The sequence below is a fragment of the Cyprinus carpio genome, chromosome B4 (assembly GCF_018340385.1).
Source record: "Cyprinus carpio isolate SPL01 chromosome B4, ASM1834038v1, whole genome shotgun sequence".
Taxonomy (NCBI): Eukaryota; Metazoa; Chordata; class Actinopteri; order Cypriniformes; family Cyprinidae; genus Cyprinus; species Cyprinus carpio.
The window spans coordinates 18,100,347-18,119,704 of NC_056600.1; the positions used below are offsets into that span (position 1 = coordinate 18,100,347).

The 19,358-nt window shown below is 35.8% G+C and overlaps 1 long non-coding RNA gene across 1 annotated transcript in view; it reads right to left on the reverse strand.

Annotated features, from left to right (window-relative positions):
- Positions 1-724: 724 nt before the first annotated feature.
- LOC122137044 overlaps positions 725-19,358 on the reverse strand; it is a 36,312-nt gene continuing 17,678 nt past the window's right edge. Inside the window, exon 2 of the long non-coding RNA XR_006154547.1 lies at positions 725-846. This is a non-coding gene — a long non-coding RNA (uncharacterized LOC122137044). The remainder of the gene's footprint in view (positions 847-19,358) is intronic.

Consider the following 19,358-nt stretch of genomic DNA (forward strand, 5'->3'; position numbering starts at 1 on the left):
TTTGCATTTAATCCACCTGTATTTCCATATCACACCTTTCTCTTGCATGATGGAAAGCAAATTGAAACATTATCCCTTCCTTAAGTCATTTGCCAAAATCATGTGCAAACCATCATATATTACGCCTTGAGTCATTCTTGAACAGGAAGGGCCAAAGCGATGACTACATGAGGTAGTACGGCAATTGCGCTAAGTACTGTTTGGACGACTAGCTGGATCATTACAACACAGGAAGGCACCAGGAAGCCCTGACTCTCTCATTCTAGGAGTTGTTTGATAATGGGCTAACAAACGTGAGGAAAAGTACCACATTTCTTAGAAAGGTCCAAATATCTGTACACACACATACATGTACACACAATAGTTTAATGGACGGATGTCTTGTTTAGATTAGCCACATTACAGCCACTCAATACACACGTTTTGAGCATTAAAATGTCCCTCATTAGTTTTATCAGATGAATCTTTTTTTCCCAAGCTCTATCCATTTGGATGGAAAGTAATATCACAGAAAGCTCCACACCCATCACACTAAAAGCAATCTGACAAGAAATTTTGTAAAATACCTCAGTAGGCCAAGGAAATGCGTCTGGGTCGAATGATGGAGGAAACAGTAGGAATGTGTTCTCAATTAAAAACATATTATGTTGCCAATATGCTCAATTTTGAATAAGTTTAGAATTTTCATTTACAAAAAATGAAAATTCTGTCATTATTTACTCACCCTCATGTTGTTTCACACCTGTGTGACTTTCTTCCACAAAACACGACAGGAGAAATTCTGAAGAATGTTCATTGTGCTACTTTCCATTTGACGAAAGCAAATAGTGTCCAGCGTTTGTCAAACTGCAAAAAAGAAAGAAAGAAAGATCAAAGAAGCACTTTGAGTTAGATATTCCAATTAAATAAATAATATTTCAATTAAAATCCACTAAATAAAATGTATTTTGCTATACTGACAAGTTGACTATATTGCCTACTTATTACATGGCTACTCAAGGTAACTACATAAATGGGCATTACTTATTTTAGTTTAAATTAGCCTATTCTATAATTTTACCTATATATTAAAAAATAATGGCCATTTCAACATACAAAACAATCAGCCTAGCAACAAGACAAATACTCAGTTTCTCTGAAGTCATTTTTACCATTTCATTTGTGACACGTAACTATTGCAAGTTTGAATTACCGCTGAATGGCACAACTGACCAATCAGAATAAAGGATTCCAGAGCACCTTGTAATAAAGCCTTCAAATTTGCAAAGTTGTGGAGGTTTTGTTGTGTCGTTGAACATGCAGCGGCACATGTTGACATGCCATGTGTGAATGTGCGCAAACGTGAATGAGATTTAAGTGGTATGATGGAAGGGAAGATTTTAGTACACACAGATTCTTCAGTACTCACTAATTCTCCTCATTGTAACGCACGCAGCCTGATAACAGCATAATGATTTGTTTCAACTGTTTTCAAGAGCTCAACTGCCTTAAAAGCGGATGAGCGACTGAGAGGAATGAGAGAGGAAACACTGCAAACTGGAAAATCGAGTTCCGGTGCCAGAAGTTTGCATAACACCAGCCCCTTCAAAAAATGAAGAGGGGGAATTTCTCTGACTCCATCACACTCGCCGATCAATTACAGTCTAGTAATTCCAGCGTGTTACAGATTTTTAATAGCTGAGCAAAGATGAGTTTATCTACTCAACGCCCAGACATTTGCTTCAGGATATAGAAACAGAAGTAAAGAGACAGAGTATTAATGAAGAATGGAACAGCCTGTAGACTGCAGACACGCACAAGTTTACTTATACAGTATTAAACATGAGGACACTCCCATAGACTTTCCATACTTATTTTTAAAAAAAGCTTATTCAGACACCTTCAACATTTCTCACATTATCACAGTTTATGCTATAGTTTAGAAAATGGTAATAAAATATGACAAGAACTCAGAATTAAACTGTGTTAGAACAAATTCATCTTGATAATGTCAGATAGCTTTGATATGAAGGTATGTAACAAAACATGGTCAAGTCAAAGTGTCAAATCAACTTTTTGGTCCCAAATTTTTACTAATTTGACTTGTGATCCACAGTATGAAGAATTTCCGGGTATAATACGTCAGAGTTTACTTTATTTTGCTATCCTCACTTACATAAATGAACTATAAGTGTCCTGCACCCACTAGTAAAAAATAAATAAATAAATTATATAATGTCTGAATGATTTTTGGTTTGATTGTACACAACTACTGGTTAGAATATGAATACTTATTTTCCCTGTTGCCTCCATCTTTAAAACTAAATTATTATTATTATTATTATTATTAAATTTTGTTTTAAGGGTAAAGACCATAGGAGAAATAAATAAAATTCATGCATAATTTTATATTTATTTATTCATTCATGTATGTATTTTATTTCCCCTGTTGTCTCTATGCCTAAAACTAATACTAACTAGCAATAGCAATAAAACAATATTTCTCTCTCATTACAGTGTTTACATATGAGGACATTAGACAAGTGTCAATGATGGTCTGTCAGTGTACTGTCAACAAAAGACGGGACAAACATTGACATATGATTAGTACCAAGAACTATTTACAGTACTATGGAAAACTTCTGAGCACTAATGAGAATTTCCAATGAAATTCTTTAAAAAGATAACTTGATTAGGTAATTAAGGATGATCACTTGTTATAGTTTAATTATTATATTTACATTTATTATTTTTTTTATCTAATCTTGATTGTGTATCTTGCTTAATTACTTTGCAGAAATGCTACAGTCCCATACAAAGCAATCTTTCATTTTATTTTGATGTTTTTAGTTGAGCAGGGTGACAGTACACCTGAGCGTTCTGGGTTTGACACCTAACTGTGTGAAAGTGAGGGTTTGTATATTTGATAGCATGGTTTAATAGGTGATGTTCTGGGGTGAACCGTCAAATGTAGGTGCTGGATGAGGGTGTGCATGTGGTTTAGATATCTAAAGGCTTCCAGAGAGGGTCTCAAACCCACCAAAAGTGTGTCAGAGTTTGCTTGGTGAAGTGTGTAAACTGAACCCCTTTGTTGGGGTTTCTGTCAAACCAAATACCTGCTCTTTATACACTAACATCGACCAAGATGGGCCTGTTCTACACTCACACTCCTACACACACACAGTCGCTGTTATTGCTTTTTTGACAGCTGTCTGTTCATGATGCATAGAACTAAGTTGTAAATTATCACACTGTACACTATGTCTAGATGGTCACATTTTTCTCATATTTTGTAGGTCAAGACACATATTTTGAGTCTCTGTAGCACACACCGGTCACACACAGATGCTTTCACACAATGGCTGATTAACCTTTGAACTCTACAAATCCTTTAGCATGCTCAAGTTCAATAAGGCAGTTAATGGTATGTATTTATTATGCGGAAATGACATCTCACTTAACTCTGCACTGTTAAAAAAAAAGAAGAAGAAAATGGGTGGAATGTGGTACCATTTAAAAAGTCTCTTTAGCTCATTAATGCTGTAGTTTTTGTTTAAAAAAATACAATAAAAATAGTAATATTGTAAAGCAATTACAACTTAAAGTAACAGCTGTCTGTTTTAATATATTTTAAATTATAAAATATTTATGTGGAGGCAAAGCTGAATTATCAATATATATATATTAAGCATCACAATGGTTTCCCAAATTGAAAAAAAAATAAATTAATTAAAATAAAAATCAGCATTTTAGAATTGACATTGAAGAATGAAGTAATGATGCTGAACATTCAGGCTTGCTACCATATTTTAAAGTTATTTTAAATTATAATATTATTTCACAATATACCTTTTTTACTGTATTTTTTATTGAATAAATTCAGCCTTGATGAGCATTCATGCATCAAATGTACATTTTTATAGACACCTAATGCAATGAACATATTTAATTGTTTAATTATTTTTATTTATTTTATTACATTTTCTATTTAAATCTAAATACTAATGTGATGGGTTTGTTGAATTATTATTTTACTATTAATTAATAATTTTTAATTCAGTATTAATTATTTTGTATTAACTTTGTTAATTTATAAAATACATTTTTGAATTACATGCATACAGTGTTAAAAAAGAAAAATGTACAGTTGCTCAGGTTTATTAAGTTAAATTCAATAAGTAGTAAATAGTTTAAATTTAAATAAAACTACATTGCCACAGTGTTTTTACATTGAATACCATTAAGAATAAGACAATATTGCTACAAATAAATTTGTTGCCTATAATAAAGAAAAAGGGGCTAAAATGATTCCCTTCTACATTGTGCAAATTCAGCATAACATTACACAAATTGGACCCATCGTTCAGAACCATGAAGTTATTGAAGTCAGATATAAATGACTGTTGGATCTGTCCAACAAAAAGAAGAGACAGAGAAAGAATGTAGTAAATTTTGGCCTAAGGGATGAAGAGTACCTTAGGGAGAAACGGCTAAATACCTTCCCTTTGAAAGAACTTCTAGATTTTGGTCTTCACACGGACCACCTTTGATTTCCAAAGTTCAAAAGCCTATGGGCTTCACAAACAATACACACACACACAACTACACCCAAGAGAAAAACACACAAACACACACAAAACCCGGACCCCCTCCTTCATTTGAAAGGGGTACATGGCCCCCTCCAGGCAGGCTCTATTCATCCAGCATGTCTCTGCCTCATTAGGGCTATTAGCATGGGTGAGACGAGGCGGGGTAATTTATCTAATCCTGCTGTGAGGACAGGACACACAGACACATGGAAGGAGACAGATCCAGGCCTCACCCAGGTCACAACACCTCTGTGGTCTTGTTAAACCAAGACTTATTACCATAGTTGGAATTATGGCACACACAAACTTCAGTGTCAATATACTAAGTCAACTGTGTTGGATGTAAAGGGCTGCTGGTGCACTAAAGCTGCCATTTTGATTGACATCTTGGTTAGTAACAGCAAACTAATTAATATCTTTGTGTACAGGACAGTCAGCAAAATAGAATATGAAAGATGTTAGAGCGAATCGACAAAAACACCATTCTGAAAGCATTTAGCATCAGTCTAATGTTAATCTTGTCTGCATGTGTGATTTCCCAACGTTTGTGAAGTGCAGATGTATGTTTCTACACATTTTTGGTATACACCAATGCATGCAAAATCCAGAAAAAGATTTACACATCACGTGTACGCAAATAAACGCATTTGTGTTTTGTTTAAAGTTAGCTATCTCTGACAATGGTGCTAAAAATTAATTATTTAATTTATTTAATTTAATTTAATTTAATTTAATTTAATTAATCAGTAACATTTATATTAAGGGATTTTGAGTTTAAAATATTTATTATTTGCAAATTTAAAATATTTATATATTATATTTGTATTGTTCAAAGGGTTTGTTTTAATAAAAATTATTTCATTTTATAGTGTATTAATGTTTTATTGTTTAAAATATTCATTAAAAATTCATTGTGTAAAATATTTTGGTCACATTATTTTACAGTGTCCTTGTTACACGTTACATTTACTTACTATTATTTACTTACTATAATAACATACTTACTACTTACTATAATAACAATAAATTATGCATGTACATGTAGTTAATTAATATAACTCTGTTCTTAAATGTATAAATACCAGTATTTTACATAACCAATATTTTTAATAATATACTGCATAAAATATTCATCGTTTTATATTTTTAATGATTTATTATTTAAAACAATTAAAGTTTTATTGTTGTTGTTGTTTAAAAATATTATGAAGATCTATCATTTAAACCATTCATTAATGATTAAAATATGGAATTTTTTTGTTTATTAGTTAGTGTCAGATCAGGTAAAAACTGTTTCTAGAGTACACTTATACATTAATGTCCACATACCTAGAAATGATTTTAAAAATTCCGACAATTCAACAGGTCTCTCTTAATGCTAATATCTTGGACAGTAGCACTAACACGCTGCGCACACTCTAGAAAGCCACACACATGGTTCCTAATTAGAGATCTCATTCTCTCAATGTACCATACACACACACACACACACACACACCCCGTCACGCTGTAAAATAACTAATCAGAACATGAGCAAAAGCAATAAGTGAAATGGAAACACACACACTCCCACAAAGCTATAAACACACCAGTTATTAGGTCTTTAAGGTCATAATTAGAAGCAAACCGCTAGGCAGGTTTTGGGCTGTAAACACAACCCAGAACAAATTGGACGGGGTAATCGGGGGGGAGTTACGCCCACCAGAACAGATGGAGAGGAAGGCCCCGCCGTCCCACAGGGGTCTCAGCTGGCAGCCATAGGAACGCTAGACACATATGCACCAGTTTAGCCTTTTTAGCAATGAAAAGAGGGAAGCTGTCATTCGTTTGATATTAGCCTGACCCTATTACAGCAGTTTAAAAGACAGCACTCTCCAGGGACAAACCGATGCCTATAACAGCAATCAAACGGATGGCTGAACGAAGAGGAGAACAGGAAACGAGCAATGGAAGTGGATGGGAATCAATCTCAGACTGATTTCACATGCTTCAAGTTTGTTGTCAATGCTGTATTTAGCATTCAAATGAGGGAGCGCTGAATAAACGCTAGCGACGTCGCAGGTCAATGTAGGGTGACTGAAGCACATTATAACTTTCTAAGCAAGGATATCTTTCACCTCAGTGCCACAAAACTAGCAAGCGTGATTTTATGGGTTCGAATTTTATGCTAAACCTGTTCTGACATACACAATGGACCAAAACACACTTCAGTCACACCTTATAAAGGTATTAACCTTATTGTTTGGAGGGAAACTGTATGTTTTACTTTAATCTGATGTTTTGAAAGGATTGGAACATAACGCTTTAGCATGCTAGCTAGCGTACGTTTACACTCAGAAGCTTGAGAGTTATTAGCGTGTTAATTTAATGTTGCGCTTCTGAAAGACGAGGTGGAGAGGTCAAAGAGAAACACTGAGGCGGCACTATACAACCACCACACACAATACACTCGCTTAACAGCCCAGTTAACATCCCACTGACCCGCCTCTACACACACACACACTGTCTCCTGCTCTGACTGGTTGTGATTAGCACTATGATGCTGCATAATGCTGTAATCGAGCTTGTATTGGTCTCAGGAGAGACCCCCGAGAGTGCTGGGAACTGGGACCACCCTCCGGTTCTCCTGAGAACCTGAACACTCGTACACATCCAGGGCTGTAATGATGAGCTCTAATCACCTATCTCTGCTAGCACAGACGAGCTGGTGATAAACTAATGTGTGATATTGAGATAAAGAGATAAGAGAGGAGTGGAGAGAAGGAAAATGGGAAAAGAAAGAGTGATGGATAAAAGCAGGACAATGGCATGGGAAGGTCTCCACCAGAAGGATTCCATGCCGGGAAAAGATGAATATTGACTTGCACATGAAAATAAACCTGTGAAAATTAATGTCTCATGAAATGAATTACATGATAACTAAAAATGTAAAACAAAACAAAAATATTAAATATATATATATATATTAAATAATAAAAGTAATTTTTATTTAAAAATGTTTTAAAATATATTATTTTTATTCTATGAACCTAAGCAATAAATGAATCATGTATTAAATACTTTAACATGTAGAATAGATTTTTAATATAAAATGTAATTTAAAAATGTGTTATAATGTGTTTATTTATTAACTAAATGTATTATTAAAATACTTTAATATTATAAATTGTATGCGTGTATTAAAATTATTATTAAGCAATAAAATGTAAAATAAAATCATATAAAATATAAAAATAAAATGTGACCCTGGCTGTGAAAAAAAAAAAAAAAATTCTTAATAAGTAGTAAATTAATAATACACTATATTACAATGTATACATTTAGTAAACATAAGAAATATATATACATTATAACTATTATTTGTAAAATATATAACTAACATTCATATAATATGTATAATAAAAATAATGATTATAAAATAATCATTTTAATATTAATTCTCTCAAGCATGCAGAATTATTATACATTACAAATACGGTCTTTGCAATTTTTGTTGTTGTTGTTGTTTTTTAACAGTTTTCAGGCTGTTGCAGCATTTTACAACCGATTCGATATACAGTAGCTTTTATATAACAGAAGATCTATAGTGTGTGTGTATTTTCAGTCAAAACATTAGGAGGGAGGTTATTGATCAAGACATGCTAGTAGTGTTTACACTGAGACAGGGAGGGCACCATGTGTTGATCTGAGCTCATGAATATCAAACACCTCCAAACCCCTCTGCCCTCCTTCTCCTCTCCCCTCCCCAAGGGTCTTCATTGTCTGCCGGAGGTCCCGAGGGCCTGCTAGAGCAACAGTGCAGATGCGTCGACAGAGCCCAGCTCAACAGGTTTCAACACACTCTTCCACTGCCTCAGACCAGACCAATACTAGAACCAGAAACCCTGCCCTCTGCAAAAAAGCACTGCCAGAGAGGCTCAATTACGTAACCCCCCCGCCCTCTCCTGTTTATTGTGTTTATGGTAAACTGTCTGCCGAGGAAGAACTGCTGCGGAAAGATAGCGGTTACAAAAACATTTTAATGAGGCAAGGAGTCGTTAATGACACGTACAGCCGCCTCGAACAACGACACGTGAAAGCACGCCTGGAATTCGCCAAGAACTGGGAGGTTTTCGCCCAAAATAATGATTTTCTAATGGTATTTTTAATCCAAACCTTCCCTCAAGTGCACAGTTGGTCTGAAAACAAGCTGCAATCATTAGCAAACGTTGTTGTTTTTTCGTCTGAGGAAAATAGTTTGCTTTCAACAAGCAGGAAGCTTTTAAAGTTGAACAGCCTCTTCATCACAGACATTAATCACTGGATAGAAGTTCAGGAGATTGCCTGAGAGTTATTTTGAAGAAGAAGAAGAAAAAAGCCATAGAGTGTAACACAGGGATAATTAATCAAATGAATTCATTTTATGGTGATTTTGGAAATTAATGTTGAAAATTATTTGGGATGACTGACTTGCAATGTTTGGAGAGTTTATTTATTTATTTATTTATTTTTTCATGAATTTAGCCCGAGTTGAAATGCACCTGACAGTTGCACACACACGTATACACACATCCAATTAACAAGCCTTTCACGATAATTTACTGTCAAGTGTCAGCTCAGTTTGGAGAAATTTAATATAAAGTGATCTGTGTATCTTGGCAACCAGTGCCATGACTAAAGGACTGAAATGAATAGATGAACAGGTGTATTTCCATTCCCCTAACTCACTTTCTCAATCCCTCGTTCTTTCTCTTCATCTCTGCATGTGTTCGGTTTCTGTGATGTTTTGATGCATTGATGTTTCAATAAAGGATCATACAACATGGCTACATTTGCACAATTACACAATTTGAGATTTAGACCATTTTCCTAACAGGTGACTACTTTGAAAGCTAAAATATGAGATTTGATTCCATATTACCGTATAAAACCATATTTACATTTGGGTTATTAGTTTTCATGATTTAACATTATTCTAAAATGTGAAAATTACAACAATAAAATATGAGTGAGTTTGTCCAAACATTCAACTGGTAGTGAATGTAACTGTTAATGTGATTTTATTATTATTATTATTATTATTATTTATTTTATTTATTTTTCATGAATGTTGGCTTTCACACAAAAAGTGTAAACATGCATTTTGTCTTGATAAATGTCAATATACAATATCAGATTACAAACGAAATGTGTATTTCATTCATTTACTTGCATGTGTATGTGTGTAAGGGACAATGTATTACATTTAATGCCATTAAATGACTTAATCATAGTTTTCGAATTACATATGTTTTAGCTTTCAATACTCCGATTTTGTGCGTATCAGTTTCTATCCAAACATATAAGCATTTGAACTACACTGTGTGTACAAACGTCTACGACAAATTACTTAACATGTCACCATACACACTCATACCACCACTAACAGCTTTCTGCAGAAGCACTGCACCAGCTCATAGAAGCACACGTGCACACGAAGAACCCCTACTTTCCTTATGACATGTCTGTGTTTTCAAAAGTAGTGAAAATCCGTTTAGAGGACTGAATTCAAATGAAATCGATACATCATAGATTGGAAAATTTGCCCCCACCTAAATTTTCAAGGAACTTCTCTATCAAAGAACCACAGACACAGCTTCTATGAATAGCTATTTTAGTTTTCCATAACACAACTTCTAAGAACTTTACAAGTCTACTACAAACCAGAAGTCAGAAGAGTGTACCTGACTGACTAGAAATTGGAAAAGTTTAAGCCAAACCTGTCAATATTAGCAATACAAGCACATTTTTATTGCTCATTACAAGGTACACACATGGCATATTTGAACAAAAAAACTAAAGTCTTTGACAACAATTTCCTAAACACACAAACATACTGACAGATTAGATCAAAACTCTCTCCTCCAAACATCTTTTATGGGAGCTGAAGGCAGCTGAATGTTTGACGGAGTTTCACTGTATTTATTTTTTTACGCTAATAGTTTTAGCATTTTAAAGCAAACATTTGTGTAGCAAAACATCTAAAGTCGTTCATATGCAGTCAAATATGAATGATGACGAGTAAACTTGACTCCAAATTCCTCAAACACACATACACACACAACCTCCATTGGAACTGTATTTGATCTTGACTTTTTAGTATAAAGGTTTTACAATTAGCATCAGTGCTAGCTATGCTAACGCAACAAAACGCGACTGCTGTTTTTAACACAAACAGCACATTGTGCTGCTCATGCAGCTTTGAAGCCGCATAAACTGGAGCAATACATCAATCAAACTTGCTACCTGTCAAGCTGTTCTCACTTCCACAAAGGCATTCGATTTTGTCACATATCCAAGAGAAAGATGTGTCACTATACAGGTGCTAAAAGAACCCGCTATTGTCTTTATTGCGACATGACCGGTAAAGTATTGCTTTAAACAAAAAGCTTTTGCCGTCAATACATTAACACAAAAGGCATGGGAATTTTATCATCTTTAAATTATCTACTGCACTATAAATATAAGGTCACACTTTGTTTTAAGGCATTCAAAAATTGCTACCCCAAGAAATCGTGCCAAATTTAATTTGAAATGCTATTGGCTCTCATTTGTATTGTGACACTTGAATTTCTCCTTTGAATAAGATCCATGGAAGGTTTTTAGCTATTAAAACGAGTTAGATCACCCAAAAATGAAAACGATGTCATTATTTACTCACCCTCATGTTATTCCAAAGCTATAAGACTCCCATTCATCTTCAAAAAACAAAGGCAAATATTTTTACTGAAACCTGAGAGATTTTTTGATGCTTCAGAAAGTTCATTAAGACAACATCATAAAAGTAATCCATATGAATCAAGCTTTCTAAAGAGAAACAATCACTTGAACACATTTAATTTAAGAATCTCAACCATACTTGATGCATGAGAATCTTCATTGGTTTGCAAACCTCAAGTTGATGTATGTTGGTCAATGGTTATATGTGAATAAGCAACCATATCTGATCAAATAATTGAATTAAACCACAGACTCATATGGATTACTTATATTTTTTTGATTCATATGTATTAATTTTGTTTTTAAAAACATTTTGAACTGTCAAAGTTTCAGTGCAATGGATTTTCAATGGAGGGATAGGAATCTCTCAGGTTTTATTAAAATTTAATGCCATTTTTGCATTAAATCAATTGAATAAATCTGCATGTTTATATTTTCCTCCCTCAATATTGTTACTTTTTTTTGGTACATTCATTGTGATCCCACCCTTCTTTCTCTGCCACTTTGCTTCCTCTCCACACTCTATAGTGTCTTAATAATCACACTCTATAAATAAATAAATCTTTAAAGGCTACAGTTTCAAAGTAGCTGTTTGGGATTTAAACTCATAAATGCAATCATTTGTTTTGAAACCAAACATAGAAAGCTACACAGTCAACATCTAGAAAAGGCAAATTAACACCACTTCAGCTCCTGAAATACCCCAACTGGAATTAAACTTGATCTTGGCCGTTTCCATTGAGTGGTCATTTATCCATCACACAAAAGCCAGCCTTGACAATGGCTCCAAAAGCCCACCGCTGCGCCAAGACCACGAGACACACACGCTCAGAAACACACACTCACTCCAAGGCGTCACTTGAGCCTGAAACACTTCTCTTGAAGAAAGAAGAGAAGACCGTTGGAAGAGAAAGGCCTTGATTAATATTAAGAAGGGTAAGCGGGCCGCTCAGCTGACGAACTGCGGAGTCTGATCGCCGCATTGTGAATAATCGGTGTAGCTTTCATAAAGACGTACTGTACCATGGAAAACTACTTTAAATCAGTAGATCAAATGCCCTCTGTCTCTTTCCCGTTTGAGGCGGCTCAGCGTTTAAGGCTATAGAACAAAGATAGACAAAGCGACATTAACGTCAGGCTACATGAGATGGTGAGAATTAATTGAGTATTAATGAAATGCCCTATACAAACGCATACAAAGAAAGTTAACCTATCCATAAAAGAGGTGAAGGGTGACTGGCATGCATCTCAGGGTGTGGTCTGAAGTTCCTGTTGTCGACTGTAATAATTTAAGCCTGCAGGATTAGGTCTGAATGGCAGACGGTGGTGTACCTCAAGTACGACTTTAATCTTCAACACACACACACACGAGCCAGTCCAACTATTACACCTGCAATTAGTTTGCCCTCAGTCAACGTTAGGGGTAATTTTAGGCCATTGTGTGGAAGAATACTGTCAGTGCGGAGAGAGATAGGGGCATATTCATGTCATTCTGGAGAGAGAGAGTGTGCTATCAACTAGATTCAGTTCCAACGAGACTGTGAGTAGTGTTTGCCCGTGCACAACTGATGCTAAGGTGTTCTTGGTTGTCCACAGCAGGAAGCTAAGAGCTTGTGAGATTGTTTAGTTGCTAGGGTGTTTTGGGTGGTTGCAGTTTGTTTGCTTACTCAAGTCTAATACTTAGTTATGAATTTGTACCCTTAAAGGGCAGGAAAGGGGTCACTGCTCAAAACAGAGTCCCTTCAGAAAGAGCTTTTTACAAGGAAATAAGCAAAGGGTTCATTTGAATGTTAGCCTACTGAAGTAATTTTGCAGTTATCAACAAATGAATGCATTTTCATTTTGTTCACTGAGGTAATTTATTTAAGAAGTTACCTGGAAATGTAATGAGTTTACACAAAATTACACCAGAGTTATTATCGATAACTTAAAACCTTTAAAATTATTGTTTTGAGCTACTGGGCAAAATTTCTAATTTCCGTTTAGTTTAAGCTGAAGAATAACGAAGAATATACAATGTAAAAAAATTGTAAAGTTGTAAATGAAACAAAATTTAGTGGGGCACATTTTGCAAGAAAGATCTACTACAAAACTTCATGTTTAATTCAGTGTGTTATGTGCAGTGTCTTTGTAATTGTGTGTGAAATTTACTAGCAATTTCTGAGCAATTTTTAAAATAGATTTTTTTTTTTTTTTGTATAAATAAAAACTAAACTTTAAGAAATTACATTAAAAAGGCATTTAAAAAACAAAAACTCATGGGCATCGTGCAACATATAGCGCCATTGCACTTCGGGCGTCCTGAGTTCGAATCCCAGCTTGTGGACTTTTTCCAATCCCACCCCCCTCTCTCTTCCTCTCCCACATTGTCTGTTCTACACGGTCCTATCTAAATAAAAAAAGGGCAAAAAGTGGAACCAGAAGTGGATGGCAAAGAACTTGCTGGTTCAATATGATCAAAGTATATACCATGGTTGTAAAAGGATACCAAAATGATAAAAGGTACTGATAATTTTCTGCCAGTTACGCGATGCAATGAGTTCTAACAAAATATAGTTAAAACACCAGGGAAAAAAAAAAATATGGAAAATTCCTTCAAAATAACAGTACATTATATATAATTTTAACAGACCTTTCTTAGCATGAACAAATTTAGGCAACTGTATCATAACTCCAGTGGGGGAGTCGTGGCCTAATGGTTAGAGAGTCGGACTCCCAATCGAAGGGTTGTGAGTTCGAGTCTCGGGCCGGCAGGAATTGTGGGTGGGGGGAGTGCATGTACAGTTCTCTCTCCACCTTCAATACCACGACTTAGGTGCCCTTGAGCAAGGCATCGAACCCCCAACTGCTCCCCGGGCGCCGCAGCATAAAATGGCTGCCCACTGCTCCGGGTGTGTGTTCACAGTGTGTGTGTGTGTTCACTGCTCTGTGTGTGTGCACTTCGGATGGGTTAAATGCAGAGCACTAATTCTGAGTATGGGTCACCATACTTGGCTGAATGTCACGTCACTTTAATTCCTTGCAGAGTGCAGAAAGAGAAAGCAAGCGAGAAATTCAAAAAATGAGGATAAAGTTGTTTTTGCGTGTAAAAGCTTTGGTTTCATCCGCAACGTCCTGATTGAGCTGCTGAACAAAACATTCAGAGCCACCTAGTAACTCTATAAAGAGCCTGGTCTCAAAGAAAGAATTCATACAGGTCTAAATATGAGCTCCATTTCCACACACACACACATACGTCTGAAGCCAAGACAGTGCGTCTCTTTTTCATTAGGGCCATTGTGCTGGATGAGACAGATGGATTGAGTGAGAGAGACGGTGCCTGAGGTACAGATTTAGATGTCCTTCATTGTGCTTACACGAGTATTGTCTTGTCAGACGCATTACTTAACACAAGGGAGAACACTAGTGAAAGACAGAGACAGACAAAAAAAGGGTTATGTTCTTCTACATCACGGCCTTTTAAATGTACAGCTATGCATCAAATTACATGTGAAAACAAAGAGGGAAAAGAAGTAAATCATTAAGAATCACAAAAGCCGAAAAGGCTTTTTGAATGAACACAAAAGAATGAATACATACTGTAATATACATGTCATAACAGTTTTACAACATTGTTATTACAGAACTCCAAGTTGTTATATCAGTTTTATTACAATAAGGTTGTTCCTACATTATTTCAACTCAATGTCCAATTACATGGTTCTTATTTACATATACACACACAAAGGCAATCATAAGGGTTTTTTGAAAGAGGTCTAACCAAGGCTGAATGTGTTTGATCAAAATACAATATAAACAGTATAATATTGTGAATTGATATTGCAATTTACAAGAACTGTTTATAGATATTTGAATAAATTTTAAAGTCATTTATTAATGTGATGGCAAAGCTACATTTTTAGCAGCTATTAGTCTATATATATATAGAGAGAGAGAGAGAGAGAGAGAGTGAGAGAGAGAGAGAGAGAGAGAGAGAGATTATTTTACTATTATCACTGTATTTTTTATTTATAACACATTTTTAAATATATTTATGTCTTTCTTGCAGCAGCAGTTGTTGTTGGCAAAGTGCCACTAACCTGTCTGCCCAGACATCGTCCAATCCAGAAGAACAACACAGGAGCAGGATCACGGATACAGGATCACTCCCTCTCACCCTCTGCCTGTCTCTCTATTTCCCTTCGTCTGTCTTTCACTCCGACACATAACACAACACAAGTGTGTATGCTTACGAGTGTGTGTGTTCAGCTGCATGTTTAACCACATAATAGTATTAAAGCCTTCTGTAAAGACATGTCAAAAAAAAATTCTATTTATACAATCTTAGAAAGTATGTGTGTGTTTTTTCTGTTTGAGTATTCCTCATGCGATTACTGAAAAAACATGTCATTAAAACTGTGAATATGATCTGTGAGTGTAGTTTAGGTGATATAAGCCAGTTTGAGAATGCAGACGGACACTTTGTGCAGATGTCCTGAGGTGAAGTTACAGAAAGGTGACATCAGTTGTATCTAGTGTTGTGAGATGCGATCTTTAATTTATTTATCAAATTTAGTTGTAGGCTATGTGCCTGTGTATGACCGTAGGCGCTGCATGTATCAGCAACAAAATACCTGTCTATCACAAAGTCACTGATCGCATCAATAATTTTGTCTCTTTAGCCCTCAGCATGTCCGAGAGCATGGCTGGAAATGTTTGTGTGTGTCTACGTGTAGGGATGCTGTCAAGTTTTATGAGGTACTGCATCAGAAAAATCCCTTTTCGTACACACACACACAAATCTGTTCTAAAAATCTATTGTTTTGCTAGATTCCTTCTAAGAGATTATCCCAATCACCAAAGAATGCCCAAAAGTTCAATTTGGAACAGAAAATATAGATGGTAAGTATCCATACAACTAGTACAAATAGTACTCAAGAACTGTAAAACTCAACTACCAACTGATTTCAATAGAATTTGATGTTAGCATATTGCTAAGCTAACAGCCCAATACTCTAGTAAGTAAACAAACATACAAAGCGCACACAAATATAGCTTGTAGAAGTTAGTTTCAATAACACTGAATACTTTTTAATGAATTAATCATTGTTTTTTTGTAATCAACTTTTCTCTCACCTCATCTGCCATCTTGGATTAATTTATTAATTATTTTTTATGCTTTATTTTAATGCTTTATATTCTGGAATTGGCTTCTTTGTGAAAGGTGCATGTGGTACCATAGATATGTAATGCATAGATGTCACATTAAACAGATTTTGACAACCTTTCAGTGCTTAGAATAGGTTTGGTTTGTGTTTTTATATTACCTCAATATAACAGTTTTTTATACTATGGTAACATTTTAATGTTGTATTAGCTAACGCCTTGTATTGTGTTAGTTTAGCGAAATCATTTGCTGAAGTCTATGGCAGTTATAGACTTTCCTACATGTGTATAACTATTGTTGCAGACACACATTCAACTTGCTCTTGAGTGTTCACAGACCTGCTTTGACCTTTCCAATATGGCGGACTGCTTACATATAGCGGCCCATAGAAACAGCTGCCTTTAACATTGTCACAATTCAAAATTTAAACTACCACACACAATCCTTTCATTGAAACATAAGAAAACAAAAAGTGTTGGGAAATCGACCTTTTGGAGTCCAAATAGTTCAAATTACTCAATGCTACATATGACAAAGAGAAGACATTCAGAGAGGTTTGTTTTCACCTCAGCTCACTCGGCTACAAAGCTGTGTGCTCAAATAATGTGACATTAAAAACAGTGATGTAGCGTTCTGTCACGGTACATTGCTACTTTAGCTTGTTACTGGAAAAACCACTCTGTTTTGAAAACAGCCAAGCAACTGTCCCGCTACTGAAAGATTTATCATCAATACTTTTAGTCAACACAAGAAACATCAAAAATTGACTGTTTAAAAGACCCAAAACAATGAACAACTTTTCTCTAGTCTTACCAAATCTTGCACCTGCAATGCTGATTATACCATTTCTGAGAAAAGTGTGTATGAATTTAAACTGAATGAGATGCGGAAACAGATTGATACATGAGAAACAAAGTTAGATATTAAAATTTATATAACTATCGCTGTCCATTCATACTGCAGTTACTGCCTTCTCCAATGAGCAAATTAGATCAGTTTTCCAGTTTGGTCATGTGTATTCAACATACTTTTTTTCCACAGCCAAAAAAAAATGGTGCAAATATGTTATAGATATTTTTTTTTTAGCTAAAACATCACAAAATATAAACCCTGAGAATTACCCTGAGAATTGGAGCAAAAATTATGAAAACTAGCCTCTGTCTGGCGTATATGCATAATATGTAAAAATATAGCCATCATTAAAAGCCAGATTGAGGCCTAAGTTTGAGACAGGCAGAGAGAGAGAGAGAGAGAGAGAGAGGAACAGAAGCCTGACTGGTTTTGGCTGATGTAAACTTCCGTGTTGAGAGACACAAGAGGGAGAAATTTCCCTGGAATTCCACCGCACTGCTTCCTCCTGCTGAACGTCACCTGAGCTCCCAGTTCCCAAAAGTAAACAAAACACTCTGGTGCACATAGGGGAAAGTGGGGGTGGACAGAGGTGCACAGGAAAGAAAGGGGCAAGGAGGAGAAGAATAACAAGCACATTGACACACGGACACATACTGTAGCACAATGTCAAACACACACAGTTTTGTCATGTCACTTTACGATTTAAAGGAATTGTTCCCACAAAACTAAAAATCCTGTCATCGTTTTTTTTCTCTTCTTGTCTTGGATACAAAAGGAGCTATCTCACAAAATGTCTAAGGTGCTGTTTTCCAGACAAAGTGGAGGTGTGGTCACCATTCATATATTGGTTGCCTGGTTTAAGTGGGATTTTTGAATTGATTCTTTTTAATGAATCACATCCCCCTATTTAAGTTTTTTTGGATCCAATAATTCATTTTGAATTTTATCTTAATATTGTTACTCAAATGCACAGTCTAAGCCTAATGTTGCACTGGATCCACTTTTCTAGAGGCAACTGTCCATGGAAAACCTTTAAGGGAAAAATAAGTTGATTTAAAATTTCATGGCATCAACACATCTCAAAACAGTTGGGACAAGGACATGTTTACCACTGTGTGGGATCCCCTCTTCTTTTTATAACAGTCTGCAAACGTCTGGGGACTGAGGAGACAAGTTGCTTAAGTTTAGAAATAGGAATGTTGTCCCATTCTTGTCTAATACAGGCTTCTAGTTGCTCAACTGTCTTAGGTCTTCTTTGTCGCATCTTCCTCTTTATGATGCGCCAAATGTTTTCTATGGGTGAAAGATCTGGACTGCAGGCTGGCCATTTCAGTACCCATATCCTTCTTGTACGCAGCCATGATGTTGTTATTGATGCACTATGTGGTCTGGCATTGTCTTGTTGGAAAATGCAAGGTCTTCCCTGAAAGAGACAACATCTGGATGGGAGCATATGTTGTTCTAGAACTTGGATATACCTTTCAGCATTAATGGTGCCTTTCCAGATGTGTAAGCTGCCCATGCCACACGCACTCATGCAACCCCATACCATCAGAGATGCAGGCTTCTGAACTGAGCACTGATAACAACTTGGGTTGTCCTTGTCCTCTTTAGTCTGGATGACATGGCGTCCCAGTTTTCCAAAAAGAACTTCAAATTTTGATTCATCTGACCACAGAATAGTTTTCCACTTTGCCACAATCCATTTTAAATGAGCCTTGGCCCAGAGAAAACGCCTGCACTTCTGGATCATGTTTAGATATGGCTTCTTTTTTGACCTATAGAGTTTTAGCCGACCACGGTGAATGGCACGGTGGATTGTGTTCACCGACAATGTTTTCTGGAAGTATTCATGAGCCCATGATGTGATTTCCATTACAGTAGCATTCCTGTATGTGATGCAGTGCCGTCTAAAGCCTGGCTCACACTACAGGATTTTTAGCCCGATTTAGCCCCGATTTCCCCTCCCGAGAATCAGAGCAAACATCTTGACCTCGATCTGTCCCGATGTTTGGTGCGTATTATCTGGTAATGTGAGGCATTCACTGATCGAA